This window comes from Durio zibethinus, chromosome 26 (assembly GCF_047325235.1).
Source record: "Durio zibethinus cultivar Kanyao isolate XHJ-2024 chromosome 26, ASM4732523v1, whole genome shotgun sequence".
Taxonomy (NCBI): Eukaryota; Viridiplantae; Streptophyta; class Magnoliopsida; order Malvales; family Malvaceae; genus Durio; species Durio zibethinus.
In genome coordinates, this window is record NC_143187.1 from 17565162 (window position 1) to 17579296 (window position 14135).

Sequence of the window (14135 nt, forward strand, 5' to 3'; positions counted from 1 at the left end):
TGCGATTTTCATTTATGGCATGATGCAAGATTTATGATAAAATAAGAGAGATTTTTAATCAGCTAAAAAGGAAAGAAAAGTTGTTATATGATCAAGTCAAAGAATTAAAAAATGAAGTGCCAAATATAAAGAAATATGTCGTGGGTTGTGTTGAAGTTGAAGTTATTGAAGACAATTTTCATCTGAAGGGAGAATTGAGTATGTTAAGGTTGAAATTGAAGGATCAATATGGTGGGAAGAGATGGAAATTAGTTGTATTAGTATTTGTTACTTTTGTCTTTTGTTTGTTTATTTTCAATGGCAAAAAAAAAAAAAAAAAAGAACAATGGATTGGTTTAGAGATGTAAATCATGATTAGAGATATAAATCATGACTTAAGTTGTTTGTTTCAAAATATACAATGATAGTTTAATGAATGAAAAATATTTTTTTTTCCTACAATTTATATTGATTCAAGGTGTTTGATTTAAACTGAGATTGTAAGAACATGAACTTCATTAAAAAAAAAAATGAAGTAAAAGGTATAATATAAAAAAGTAAGTTTTAGCAACCTACCCGCATGCTTAGAGCATACTCACAATAGTAAAAGGTACTTCATTTTATCAATAATATGGTCTATAAACATTAATTTCAAGAGCATAAAAATGTTTTGCAACCAAAATGATCTTTTAAATCCTGTAAACCACAACATTCTCAATTGATTCATAACATTTTTCATATTTGGTTTACAACCATACATACATAAATAACTAATCCATCGCAAATCAACAAAACATAATAAACATAAACCTTAAACTAAAATTAACTATAAGATCCTCCACATCTTTTGTTTTTCCTTGGTTCTTTTTCCTTTTGAAATTTCAAATTGACTTTCTTAAATAGGAAACACATCATCAATAGCATTCTTTTGGTCTTACTTGTTTAACCACTAATTGATATCAATTTTTGATTTGCGAACCTAGGCTATAACAAAATCAGTTAAGAAACTTCAATCATTTTTAATCATTAAAGACTAAAGTAAATAAAAATGTATAAAACACTATAATAACACTTACATTTAAGATTTGTCTTATTGTCTTTAGGTTTATATAGAGTCCACTCCATATCCCTTAATGGCTTTTTTGTTGATTTTGGTAAAAGCTCCTAAAGGTTTGTTGTTTTTCCACCTTCATATATTGTTGGTTGAATTGACTTTTTTTCCAATGGTAGTTGAACCAAATTTGACCTTTGATAATAAACTTCTACTTCTGTCACTAATCATGCTATAGAGTTTTCCTTATAAATCTACAAAAACATCTTATAAGAACTCTATTTGGATTTTTAGGCTATTAGGATTAATTTCCACTACTACCAACACTAACATTATTTATTATGATTGTTTTGCTTGACAGCCCATAACCATGCGCGAATATAGATGTAGATGTATGCCCAAAGATAAAAAAAAAAAAAGAGGCAAAAGCAAAAGTTAACTCAGTTGAAGATGCAAAACTAAAAACTATTCAATATGCAAAAAAAGAAATAATATAAGGAAAAATAAAAGTAAAGGTAGAAGTAGAGGCAAGGGCAAACGTGAAAATAAAGGCATTACCCTTTTTTATGTTTCTTTGTTCTTACAACCTTAATTCATGCCACAATTGCATTTTTTGCATTAGATCCATCATTATTAATGTTGTCTCCAATTATTTGTCCTTGAAATGGTTGCTGACATTAAATGTTAGGTTTCAATTAATGCATCTAATAATGAAATGAATTATAAATGAAATGAATTATTATATAATAAGATAAAATAGTATGAGATTATTTCATTACCCTTTATAAGACAACCCTTTTTTATTGTGCCATTCTTTATGACAAAATGTGCATGTTATTATCGTGCCTTTCTTTGACAAATTGCAGGTTTTACTATTATGTTTTTCGGTTCATTACTTTTTTTTTGTTGGTTTTGGGCCTTTCTAGCATATTCTATACTTTGGTGGATTAATCAGCTCTTTTGTTATTCATTTAGGGTTTTATCATTTAAACTAATCTAAGTCCATTCGTAGTTTCACAATTTTAAACTAATCTAAGCCCATCATCATGTATTGTACAAGATTTTAAATGAGAAATTCTCCTAATGTTCATAAATCCAGCATCTATTAATGTTATGATTAAACGTAAAGTTTTTCACTATTTTATTTATATACTACAAATTTAGGCCAACTAACAAATCATTATTGATAATAAAATCTTATTGTCACCAATTCAACATTTTATCTATCAAAAACAAAAAAAATAGATCATCAAACCCTAAACCCCAATTCATACTAGTTAAAATAATTACAAACTATTTGTTTAAAAAAAATTCTCCATGATCAAAAATAAATTTCATACATCATTCAATACAAATACAAAAATGAAAAAAAATGTAATAAGCATCATACATTTATTAAAAACCCTGTGAGAAAAAAAATTCACCTAAAAATGATGGATACCTAAGTGTTTCAAATAAAATTTTCTTTTAGTCTTACTTTTAGAAATAACGAATCCGTTATCCCCTTCTTAATCTTTCTCTAATAATCATTTTTTTAAAACCCTAAATCCCCCCCCCCTTTTTTTTTACTTTTTTTTTATGATTTAATAATATTATTTTTTTTAATTGGGTTTTTATAAACATTTTGCTCTTCTTTTAAGATGAAAATACATTTATGTTCGTATTTTAGCATCAAACTTAAAACAAATTACCAGCTTCATTCTTTTTTTGTATGCGTCTAATATACTGTCATAATGGAGCCGTTATTATAGCATATTCAAGAATCTTTTGCATTAAATTGAATTAAATTAAAAATATTATATTTAATTGACAAAATACGCAAATGTTATATTTAGCCTTCTTTAGTACTTGGTTTGGTAATGACCTTTATGCAACCTCAAGCCCCCGAGTAAATACTTCGCCGAAACTAAAATTTGGAGATCAACGCCAACTGCAGAAGTACATCTACTCTATTTTTCAGCCTAAATTTTCCTCAAAACCCTCTGAATCTTTCTTAATTTCTCTAGCCTTTTCTACTTATTAAGGGGTATGAGGTATATGGAAGGAAGATAACATCATCTGTGTGAATAACCGAGATTTATTCCTTGTAAGTGTTCATTGTGGATTGATTCTGTTTCTTTGCATTTTTGGCTTAAATTTTTTTGTTAACCCTCCAACATTACAATAGAACATGGAAAATTTCTGACAATTTTTCTGTCTGAAAAAATACCCATTTACCAACGGATTTTCCAGGGAACTCAGATTTTCTCATATCTGACAAAAATTTCGACAGATTTTTGTCGGAATTTACTGACAGAAAAACGAGGTGGCAATAACATCTTCCGATGGAAATTTTGTCGGTAAATTTTTGTCCTTTCCTGATTAATTCCGTTTGTAGTTCGAACTTTTACAATCTGGTCATGGTAATTAATTTCTAATTTTTAATCAATTCCTGATTAATAATAAATCAGTCCATGTGGTATGCTTTTCTTTTCTCCTCCCGTCAATCAACTCAAAGTCTCAAAGTACTGTAAATTCTGCTTCTTATTAATTGCTTTTGATGAATTTGCCTCGACAACTTCTTCAAATTCTAGTTTAGCTCATGCTTTGCTTTTTTTTTACAAAGAAGGATAGGGAAAGGTAATGTAAGTGCAGAGATTGGAATTGGAAATCTGTGGTGTGCCTTCTTGGGTAATTTTATGATCAATTGAACTAAATCTTGAGTTATAATTGACTATTTTTTTCTTCTTATATCATGAGTCTTAGTAGGAGAAATGTTAGCGTTGTAATTAAATTAGATTTCTAGTCTTTAAATCTTTAGCAAAATTCTATTCTTTTCATTCTTTTATTATTATTTTTTTTATGTATATAAGTAATTAAATTAGATTTCTAGTCTTTAAATCTTTAGCAAAATTCTATTCTTTTCATTCTTTTATTATTATTTTTTTTATGTATATAAGAGCCCGCAGTCTGGGATAAAATAATGGTTCGTAAGTATTGGGATTTGAGCTTATATCTTTTGAACGTCATATCTTAAAGTTGGCTGAGCTAACTAAAGTTTTAGCTTCAATTAACGGTTTATCTTTGCCCAATATACCTTTGAAATTTCTTCCCTAAAGCCCAAGGACCAGATGGCTAGTTGGCAATCACAAAGGCAGGAACTAGGATGCTGCATGTTGGTAGGTAAAAAGTCATGAGTCGTGAACCGTCAACTACTCCATATCGTAGAAGATACCAACGTTCTGCTAAGTTTCCAAGAAATTACTTTAGAAACTTACAAATTAAGGGATGTGATCGACTCTTGACTTTTCTATATTTTCGCTCCTTATTTTTCTTTTGGATGGAACAACAGCTGTATCAAATTTTAGTAAGCTTCTATATATTGTTTGGTTCCAAAATCAGTTTCCTGTCAAAACCATGTATTTTCATATGTTTCTGATGTCTAATTGATCATCATTTTATTGATTTTTTTCCTTTTTAAGCAGTTTCTTTATCTTTTTGCTCATCAAAGTTTGGTTTATCATATGGTTTTTCTTATTACAGAAGGAATTGATCACTAGTTACAGCCATGAGTTCTAGCAAAAAACCAGAACTGAGTGTACTCAATAATGATGTCATGGTTGATATTTTACTAAGACTACCATTGAAGACTTTGGTGGGATGCAAATGAGTCTGCAAATGGTGGAATGGCCTCATCTTAGACCCTGTTTTCAAGTCCAATTATTCAAGACGCAACCATGTCTCAGGATTCTTCCTGCAGAACTTCTTGTATTTTGAGCTGTACCCAGAATTGTTATATTTTCCAGTTGAAGGACAGATTGATGCTGCTCCTAAGCCATCTCTCGCTTTCATTAAGGATGATAAGGGTGTTTGTATACAACATTCTTGCAATGGACTTCTCCTATGTAGCAGCTTCCGATGTCTAGAACGTTGTCGCTTGTACTACATCTGCGACCCTACTAGCAAGCACTACATCTGCAACCCTACTTCCAAGCAGTATATTTGCCTGCCTAATCCTGAATGCAGAACTGTTTTTGTTTTTGGCATTAACATCGCATATGATCCAAACAAGTCACCCCATTACAAAATTGTATGCATTTGTGATTCATATTTGTCACAACATCATCGCCAGGTAAAGATATTCAGTCAAGTCACAGAATCCTGGAAAGCTTCAGGAAAACCATTCACTGTTTACGATGAAGATATGTTGTTTAACAGGGGAGTCTTCTGGAATGGTGCATTACATTGGATTAGCAGTGGAAATTTGGCACTTCGATTCAACACTGAAAGAGAACTTATGCTGACAATGCCAATGCCTCCTATGCAAGAGGGATGGACAAAACGAAATCTGGAATATTTTGGAGAATCAGGAGGCCATTTGTTTCTAATTGAGGCCTATGGTCCTTTTACTGCAGGATTTGACGTGAAGGAGATGAAAGCTGACTATTCTAGTTGGTTTGTCAAGTACCATCTCAATCTTGATATAGTAGCATTGCAATTTCCAGCAATGCGAAGAAGTAACGAGTTATCTATATTACACATTGCTGGCCGGCATGTAGGAGATGAAGATGAGTTATTCATGGTCATACATGTTCCAGGTGAATTTGTCACATTTAAAGTTAGAGATAGCACTTTGATGGAGCTCCAGACAAATAATCAAGTGGATGAGGGTCTGGGGTTGTGGTATTTATGGGAAAGAGTGTATCCTTATTCGAACACTTACTATTGAGTCTCTTATTTGTCACATTTAAAGTTAGAACCTTGCATTGTACAGATGAATACAATGGCCTAAGTGCTTCGGATGCATTTTTGATCCAATAACCATTTTTTTTTCCGTGGAACATATATATATGAGGATAATACACGTATATATTAATTTATTTTGATCAAATGATATCATTACTTTTATATGATTTCAGTCCAGTTTAACATTGTTGTTATAATTGGAAAAGCTTAGATTGGAAAAGTGTGTTTGAAAAATATTGTAAAGAATTGTTGTGAAAAATTATGGTTTAAGATTTTTGAAGAATTGCATTGCTGTGAAAAATTAAAATGTTTAAAAAGGACATACTATTAGAAAGGAAAAAATAAGTTATTTTTGTCAAAAATAAATAATTGAGTGGGGATTTGATAATTTTGTCTCTAAACCATACATTTCAATTTACAATTGCACATCCCAATTAACTTTTGTGGTTAACTTATTTTTAGTTTTTGAAAAAATTTTTTAACAAATCATAGCGTAAATCATAGTATGCTTAGCATTACGTTTGTGTTCAAAAGCTGTATTCTGAAACTCAAACACAATGCTAAATGAGGCAGATGTTTTTTTATTAGGAAAAATAATTTTTATTTTATGAAAAATTTGAAAAATGAATAATTAAGCTTTCATAATTTCAAGTATAAAAGACAAAATCAATATGGAATAAAAAGTGTGAAACCCTCAATTAATTTTTGGACCTGATTGATAGTAGGGGAGAAAATATTTCTGCATTTGGTCAATGACTCTTCCATTTCTTAGAATCAATTAAACAATAATCCTTTGGATGATCTAGCATTGATAGTTCTCCCTCTAGTTCTTGTCTCTCTTTTTTTTTTTTTTTTTTCTTTAAACACGTGCACATGAATAAACTGTATAAGATTGTTTGTTAGTTGTACAAATTTTGACATATACTTGATGATTAATTTGATTATGTTTCAGTTGTTGTAATACATAATATTGTTTTGTTCAGGAAATCAATTAGTAAACAGGCTGGTCTTTCACCTGCCTGTAAGTAAAGATATATATTTCTTTTCTAAGAATAATTTTCATTATTAATGTGGCAGTACTTAGTACTGGAGATATATTTCTTTTCATTCGACTTGTTACTGTGGTAATACTTGGTGACTAATGCTGCATTTGGATGCTAAGCATGGAAACTTATGCTAAGTGGAGAAATGAGATCCAAATATAAAGTCAGTGCAGTTGGATTTCTAATGGTGGTCTATCGAATATTTTGCTCCAGTTAGCAACTGGGTATTTTTTTTTTCAGTCCTTCAAGTTAGGTTGTAGAAACAAAAATATCCCTATAATTCAGCTTTTCCTTTTTATTTTTTCCATTATTTAATTTTATTTTTTTTAAATTAAGAAATAATGAACAAATATATTATATTATTATATAATAAAATAATAAACAAATAAAATTTAATTATTTACTAGCACAATTATTATTTAATATTTATAATTTTATAAATATTAAATAATTTTAAATTTTTATTATATATAATTTTTAGTCTAATGTATGCAATTATTAATTTTTCATCTCATTACAATTTATTTCACTGCTATCGTTATTTTTGTATCTAAATACATATATCATTACTGATTTTAATCTCACTATTATTACTAGTAATCTCACTTCTACTACTATTTTTAATCTCATTACTCATCCAAATGGACCTTAAGATTTCTATACCAATATTTTTTACATGCATGCCAAGTTACTAAGGATTCATTTAGATTGGTAGTGAAATTCTTTAGTGAGATTGAAAAAGTGATGAATGTAAGATTAATTATTGTAATAATGAGATTAAAATTAATAATAGTATGTGTATGGATACAAAAATAACAATAACATAAGACTAATTGTAGTGAAAATATAAAATGTCCACCAAGAGCATGACGCTAAAGGTTGTACATAAATAAAATTTTTACAAAATTAATAAATAGTTAAAGTTACTAAATTATTTTTATGTCAAATAAAAACTTTGTTGATAAATAATTGAAAATTAATAAAAATGGTAGCAATATATTAAATAATTTTTAAAAAATAATAATATATTTAAATAAATTGAAACTTAACAAAGTAATATTTAATTATATAGTTTTTGTATTATTAATTATTTTTATTTTATAATTATAAATTTTATTTAGAGGAAAATATTTTAAATTATATCGAGGAAAATATATTTTATAATTATATAATTTTATAATTATATATTTTCCTCGATATTTTATAATTATAAAATTTTCCTCTAAAAGTATTTGTAAACAAATTAATTCCATTGATAAAATTTTAGTGACAATTTTTTGTCACTATTACCCTATTATCTTTCTGTAAAACTTCCTTAATATAAAGGATTTCTATGCAAAAAAGATCATTCTTCTTAAGAAAAGGATTAATCTTTTTCGTACAGAATAATCTTTTTGGTTGAAACTAAAAAATGATCAATCCTTTTGGTAAGGGATAAATCCCTTTTAGGTTTTCAACCAATTTGATGATTTTATATGAAAATATTTACTTTTAAAATATATTAAAAAATAGATCAAAATATAATAAATAAAAATTTTCATTTTATTGATTGAAAAATAAATTAATCTTTTACAAAAATTTTTACAAACTTTATACAAATATTCAAATATTATAAAAAAAAATTTTGATAAGCTCACTTCAAAAATAGTAGGAGATATTAATAAGATACTAATTGTCAAAGATATTAACAAGATACTATTTGTCAAATCCATAAAAAGTTTGTCGATAATGATCCTTTTTAGCAATGAAAATTTCCCTTGCTAAAACCTCATTTTCTTGTAAAATATACTTTTGTTGATGAAATTCAATTAGTTAAGAGTTTTAAGAGTTATTATTTAAAAAATTTAATCATTATTACTGCAATTTAATATAATTAAAATTATTTCCTACTGGTTGCTACAAAGTTTTTGCAAATTTATTTTATAGGCATTTTGAAGAAAAATCAATGTTATTGATTCATATGCTGTTTATATATTTGTTTATGCATTGTGTTAGGAAAATGGGGTCCAGTCCCATGTAAGTGGTTTTGGACCAAGTAAAGGCCATGGGCCTTGATATTTTATTTTACACAGAGCCCTAGCTACTTAATAAAAAGAGGTGGGGTTGTTTAAGGTGTGTGTCGACAACCAAGCAGAGAAAGAAGAAAAGCCAGGAAAAGCAGAGAGAGAAAAAGGAGAAGGGAGAGTTGGTTAAACGGAAGTCGATCCGTGGTCCGATTGAGTTGGAACCTTGTCAGGAGGTTTATGATTCAGAGTTATACATTCTGAACGGTGAAGATCGGGTTTGAAGCTCTCTAAGAACAAATCCAGGGTGTATTTGTTGAGTCACTTATTTGGTGAGATTTCTCCAATTGTTTCTCTAGTTGTTGATTAGCTCTAGTTTTAGCTAGAGAAGAACTTTGTATAACTATTATTTGATAGTGAAAATTTTTCTGGTGGCCCGTGGTTTTTCCCTCTACACTGGAGGGTTTTCCACGTAAATCTTGGTGTGCTTTATTTTTCCTGCGCATTTGATTATTGATTGTTGTCTATTGCTTCTGTATTGTTGTGATTATTGCTTCAGGCGCAACAAGTGGTATCAGAGCGAGAGTTATTTTGAGACATCGATGCAGAAGCAACCCAGGATAGAAGTAAATTCTGTTTGAGATCATGGAGGGTGATACAGGTTCCATGATAAAATTGACAGCATCAAATTATTCAATTTGGAAGCCTATGATGGAGGATCATCTATACTGCAAAGATTTGTATGAGCCAGTATTGGGTGATTCGGCTAAACCAGCAGATATGAAAGATGAAAGCTGGAAGAAGCTAGGTAGAAAGATACTGGCTACAATCAGAAAATGGGTTGATATCAGCGTGTTCCATCATGTAGCGCAGGAATCAGATGCTCACATTGTTTGAGAAAAATTGGCAGCATTGTATGAGAGAAAAACAGGTATGAATAAAGTTATGCTTGTTAAAAAGATTGCAACTTTACAGTACAGGGATGGACGATCTGTTACAGAGCACTTGAGTGATTTTCAAGATATATTTAATCGGATGACTACTATGAAACTTAAGATGGATGATGAAATGAAGGCATTATTTCTTTTGGGTTCATTGCCAGACAGCTGGAATACTCTAGTTGTGACTGTTCTTAATTCAACTCCTGATTATAAGGTGACATTGGAGATGGTAAAGGACAATATGCTTAATGAAGAAGCGAGGCGAAAAGATGTAGACCCTAGAAATCAAGCTCTGGTCACAGAGAACAGGGGTAGAAACATCGACAGAGGTCAGGACTCAAAAGGCCGTGGTAAGTCTAAACATAGATCCAAGTCTAGAGGTAAAGTGAAGTGTTTCCATTGTGGTAAGACGGGTCATATAAAACGAAACTGTAGAATCTTAAAGCAAGAGCGAAAAGATGAGAAAGGCAAGAGTTCAGATGATGGCAATGTTGCAGCAGTGAATTCAGATAGTGATTCAGTTACTTTGATCTGTACACATGGTGATTGTAATCATGTTAGTGATCCTGGCATTAAGTGGATAGTTGACACAGGAGCGGCATATCATTGTGTTCCTAAGAGAGAGTTGTTTACAACTTACAAAGCAGGAGACTTTGGTTGTACCAAGATGGGAAACAAAAGTGTGTCGCAGATTGTTGGGATTGGTGATATTGTTGTACAAACTAGTACAGGCTGCATGTTGACTTTGAGGGATGTCAGACACATTCCATATATGAGAATGAACTTGCTTGCTATTAATGTCCTTGATAAAGAGGGATATGAAAGTCGACAAAAGAATGGACAGTGGAAGCTTCTCAAAGGATCTATGATAGTTGCAAGGGGAAAACTATGCTGCACAATGTATAAGACATGGATGCAATTGAACGGTAACCAGGTAAATACCGTTGAAAATGATGCTACAGCAAACTTGTGGCACAGGAGGCTAGCACACATGAGTGAAAAAAGGTTACAGGTTTTGGCAAGGCACTCTCTCATTCCCTTGACCAAAGGTATGTCTCTCGATTCATGTGATTATTGTTTGTTTGGTAAGCATCATAGAGTTTCTTTTCGTAAAAGTTTTCAGAGAAAAGAAAATATATTGGAATTAATTTATTCTGACGTATGTGGTCCCATTGAGGTTGAGTTATTAGGTGGTAGCAGATATTTTGTTACTTTTATTGATGATGCTTCACGTAAGACTTGGGTGTATATGTTGAAATACAAAAGTCAGGTACTGCAGTATTTTCAAAAATTTCATGTTATGGTTGAAAGGATGACAGGGTTACCCTTGAAGTGTATTCGAACTGATAATGGTGGGGAATACACATCTAAAGGCTTTGAAGAGTATTGCTCAAAGTATGAGATCAGGCATGAGAGGACAGAACCTGGAACACCGCAGCATAATGGTATAGCTGAAAGAATGAATCGCACCATTGTGAAAAAAGTCAGATGTATGTTGAGGATGGCAAAATTACCAAAGCCATTCTGGGGTGAAGCAGTCAACACAGCTTGTTATTTACTTAACAGGTCACCATCAGTTCCTTTGGGCTTTGACATTCCAGAAAGAGTGTGGACAGGGAAAGATGCTTCATACTCTCACTTGAAAGTTTTTGGGTGTAAAGCATTCATGCATGTACCAAAAGAGCAGAGGTCAAAGCTTGATAGTAGAGCTACACAGTGTGTGTTTGTAGGATATGGTGATGAGGAATTTGGCTACAGGGTATGGGATCCAGTAAAGAGAAAGACAGTCAGAAGCAGAGATATGGTCTTTCATGAAAAAAAACCATAGCAGACCTTGAGAAAAATGAGAAGACTACACGAGTTACTGTTGAATGTGATGTTTCAACACCGACAGGGATTTCACAAGAAAAAGCCACAGATGGTGAAAATGAGCCAGAAACAGAACTTGGGGATATGAATGAGCCAGCCATAGTTGGTGATGAGCCAGATGCTATTAGTTTTGAGCAGGGGGAGCAATCCTCTCTACCTGAGAGTGTTGAGCAGGGGGAGCTACCTTCAGCATCAAGTGATGTAGAGTCTCAGCTCAGGAGATCTACTAGAGAGCGCAGGCCATCTACCAGGTATCCAAGTTCAGATTTTATTTTAGTTACCAGTAAAGGGGAGCCAGAAAGCTTTCAAGATGTGCAGGCTACTCCGGATAGAGAGCACTGGTTAAAAGCAATGAAAGAAGAGATGGAGTCATTGCGAAAGAATGGTACTTATGATTTTGTTAAACTTCCAACAGGAAAGAGGCCATTAAAGAATAAATGGGTGTTCAAGTTGAAAAAAGATGGTGACAAACTAGTGAGGTACAAAGCTCGATTGGTAGTAAAAGGTTTTTCTCAGAAACCAGGCATCGATTTTGATGAGATTTTTGCTCCAGTTGTAAAAATGAGTTCTATTCGAATGGTACTGGGATTGGCAGCTAGTTTGAATCTTGAGCTTGAGCAACTTGATGTTAAAACTGCATTTTTGCATAGTGATTTGCAGGAGGACATTTATATGAATCAGCCTGAGGGTTTTGAAGTGAAAGGGAAAGAGAACTTAGTTTGCAAATTGAAGAAAAGCTTGTATGGCTTGAAACAAGCTCCGCGACAGTGGTACAAAAAGTTTGATTCTTTTATGGTGAGTCATAGCTATAAAAAAACAGCAGCGGATTCTTGTGTGTATATTAAACAATTCCCTAATGGTAACTTCATTATCCTATTATTATATGTTGATGATATGTTGATTGTAGGACAAGATGCTAGTATGGTTTGTAGGTTGAAAGAACAATTGTCTAAGTCTTTTGATATGAAGGATTTAGGTCCAGCAAAGCAAATTCTTGGTATGGACATTATCTGAGATAGGAGAGCTGAAAAGCTGTGATTGTCACAAGAAAAGTATGTTGAACGAGTGCTTGGTAGATTCAACATGTAACATGCTAAATCAGTTAGCAGTTCACTTGCCAACTATTTTCATCTAAGTAAGAAATCTTGTCCAGTGTCTAAGGAAAAGCAACTAGCTATGTCTAGTATTCCTTATTCTTCTACAGTCGGTTCTTTAATGTATCTTATGGTTTGTACAAGGCCTGACATTGCTCATGCAGTTGGTGTAGTGAGCAGATTTCTTTTTAATCCAGAGAAGGTTCACTGGGAAGCAGTAAAATGGATTTTTAGATATTTGAGGGGTACCTCAAAAATGTGTTTGACTTATGGAGTTTCACAACCAATTCTAGAAGGGTTTACTGATGCTGACATAGCAGGCGATCTTGATGGTAGGAAATCTACTTCAGGGTATTTGTTCACTTTTGCAGGAGGAGCTGTATCTTGGCAGTCTAAGTTACAAAAGTGTGTTGCTTTGTCAACTACAGAAGCTGAGTATATTGCAGCAACTGAAGCATGTAAAGAAATGCTTTGGATGAAACGTTTTCTTTTTGAATTGGGGTTGAATCAGAAAGAGTATGTGGTATTTTGTGATAGCCAGAGTGCTTTAGATTTGAGTAAGAATACCATGTACCATGCTAGAACAAAGCACATTGATGTTAGATATCATTGGTTACGTTCAGTGATTGAAGAACAGCAGATGCTATTGAAGAAAGTCCATACTGATAAAAATGTGGCAGATATGTTGACTAAGATACTTCCCAGGGAAAAGCTTGAGCTTTGCAGTAACTTGGTCGGAATGAGTTCCCTGGCCAAGGTAAGTTCCAAATGAAATTGCTATGGTGATGAATCTCCTTCTAGTGGGACTAGAGGGGGAGATTGTTAGGAAAATGGGGTCCAATCCCATGTAAGTGGTTTTGGACCAAGTAAAGGCCATGGGCCTTGATCTTTTATTTTACACAGAGCCCTAGCTACTTAATAAAAAGAGGTGGGGTTGTTTAAGGTGTGTGTCGACAACCAAGCAGAGAAAGAAGAAAAGCCAGGAAAAGCAGAGAGAGAAAAAGGAGAAAGGAGAGTTGGTTAAACGGAAGTCGATCCGTGGTCCGATTGAGTTGAAACCTTGTCAGGAGGTTTATGATTCAGAGTTATACATTCTGAATGGTGAAGATCGGGTTTGAAGCTCTCTAGGAACAAATCCATGGTGTATTTGTTGAGTCACTTATTTGGTGAGATTTCTCCAATTGTTTCTCTAGTTGTTGATTAGCTCTAGTTTTAGCTAGAGAAGAACTTTGTATAACTATTATTTGATAGTGAAGATTTTTCTAGTGGCCCGTGGTTTTTCCCTCTACACTGGAGGATTTTTCACGTAAATCTTGGTGTGCTTTATTTTTCCTGCGCATTTGATTATTGATTGTTGTCTATTGCTTCTGTATTGTTGTGATTATTGCTTCAGGCGCAACACATTGCATGTTTGAATTGTCATTTTCAAT

General features: G+C 32.2%; 1 pseudogene across 1 annotated transcript; it reads left to right on the forward strand.

Annotated features, from left to right (window-relative positions):
• Positions 1–2881: 2881 nt before the first annotated feature.
• LOC111274083 (F-box protein At5g07610-like) lies at positions 2882–5922 on the forward strand (annotated as a pseudogene). The gene is made up of 3 exons (XR_016334362.1): positions 2882–3116; positions 3263–3369; positions 4553–5922. The product of XR_016334362.1 is annotated as an F-box protein At5g07610-like (transcript).
• The last annotated feature ends 8213 nt before the right edge of the window (positions 5923–14135 follow it).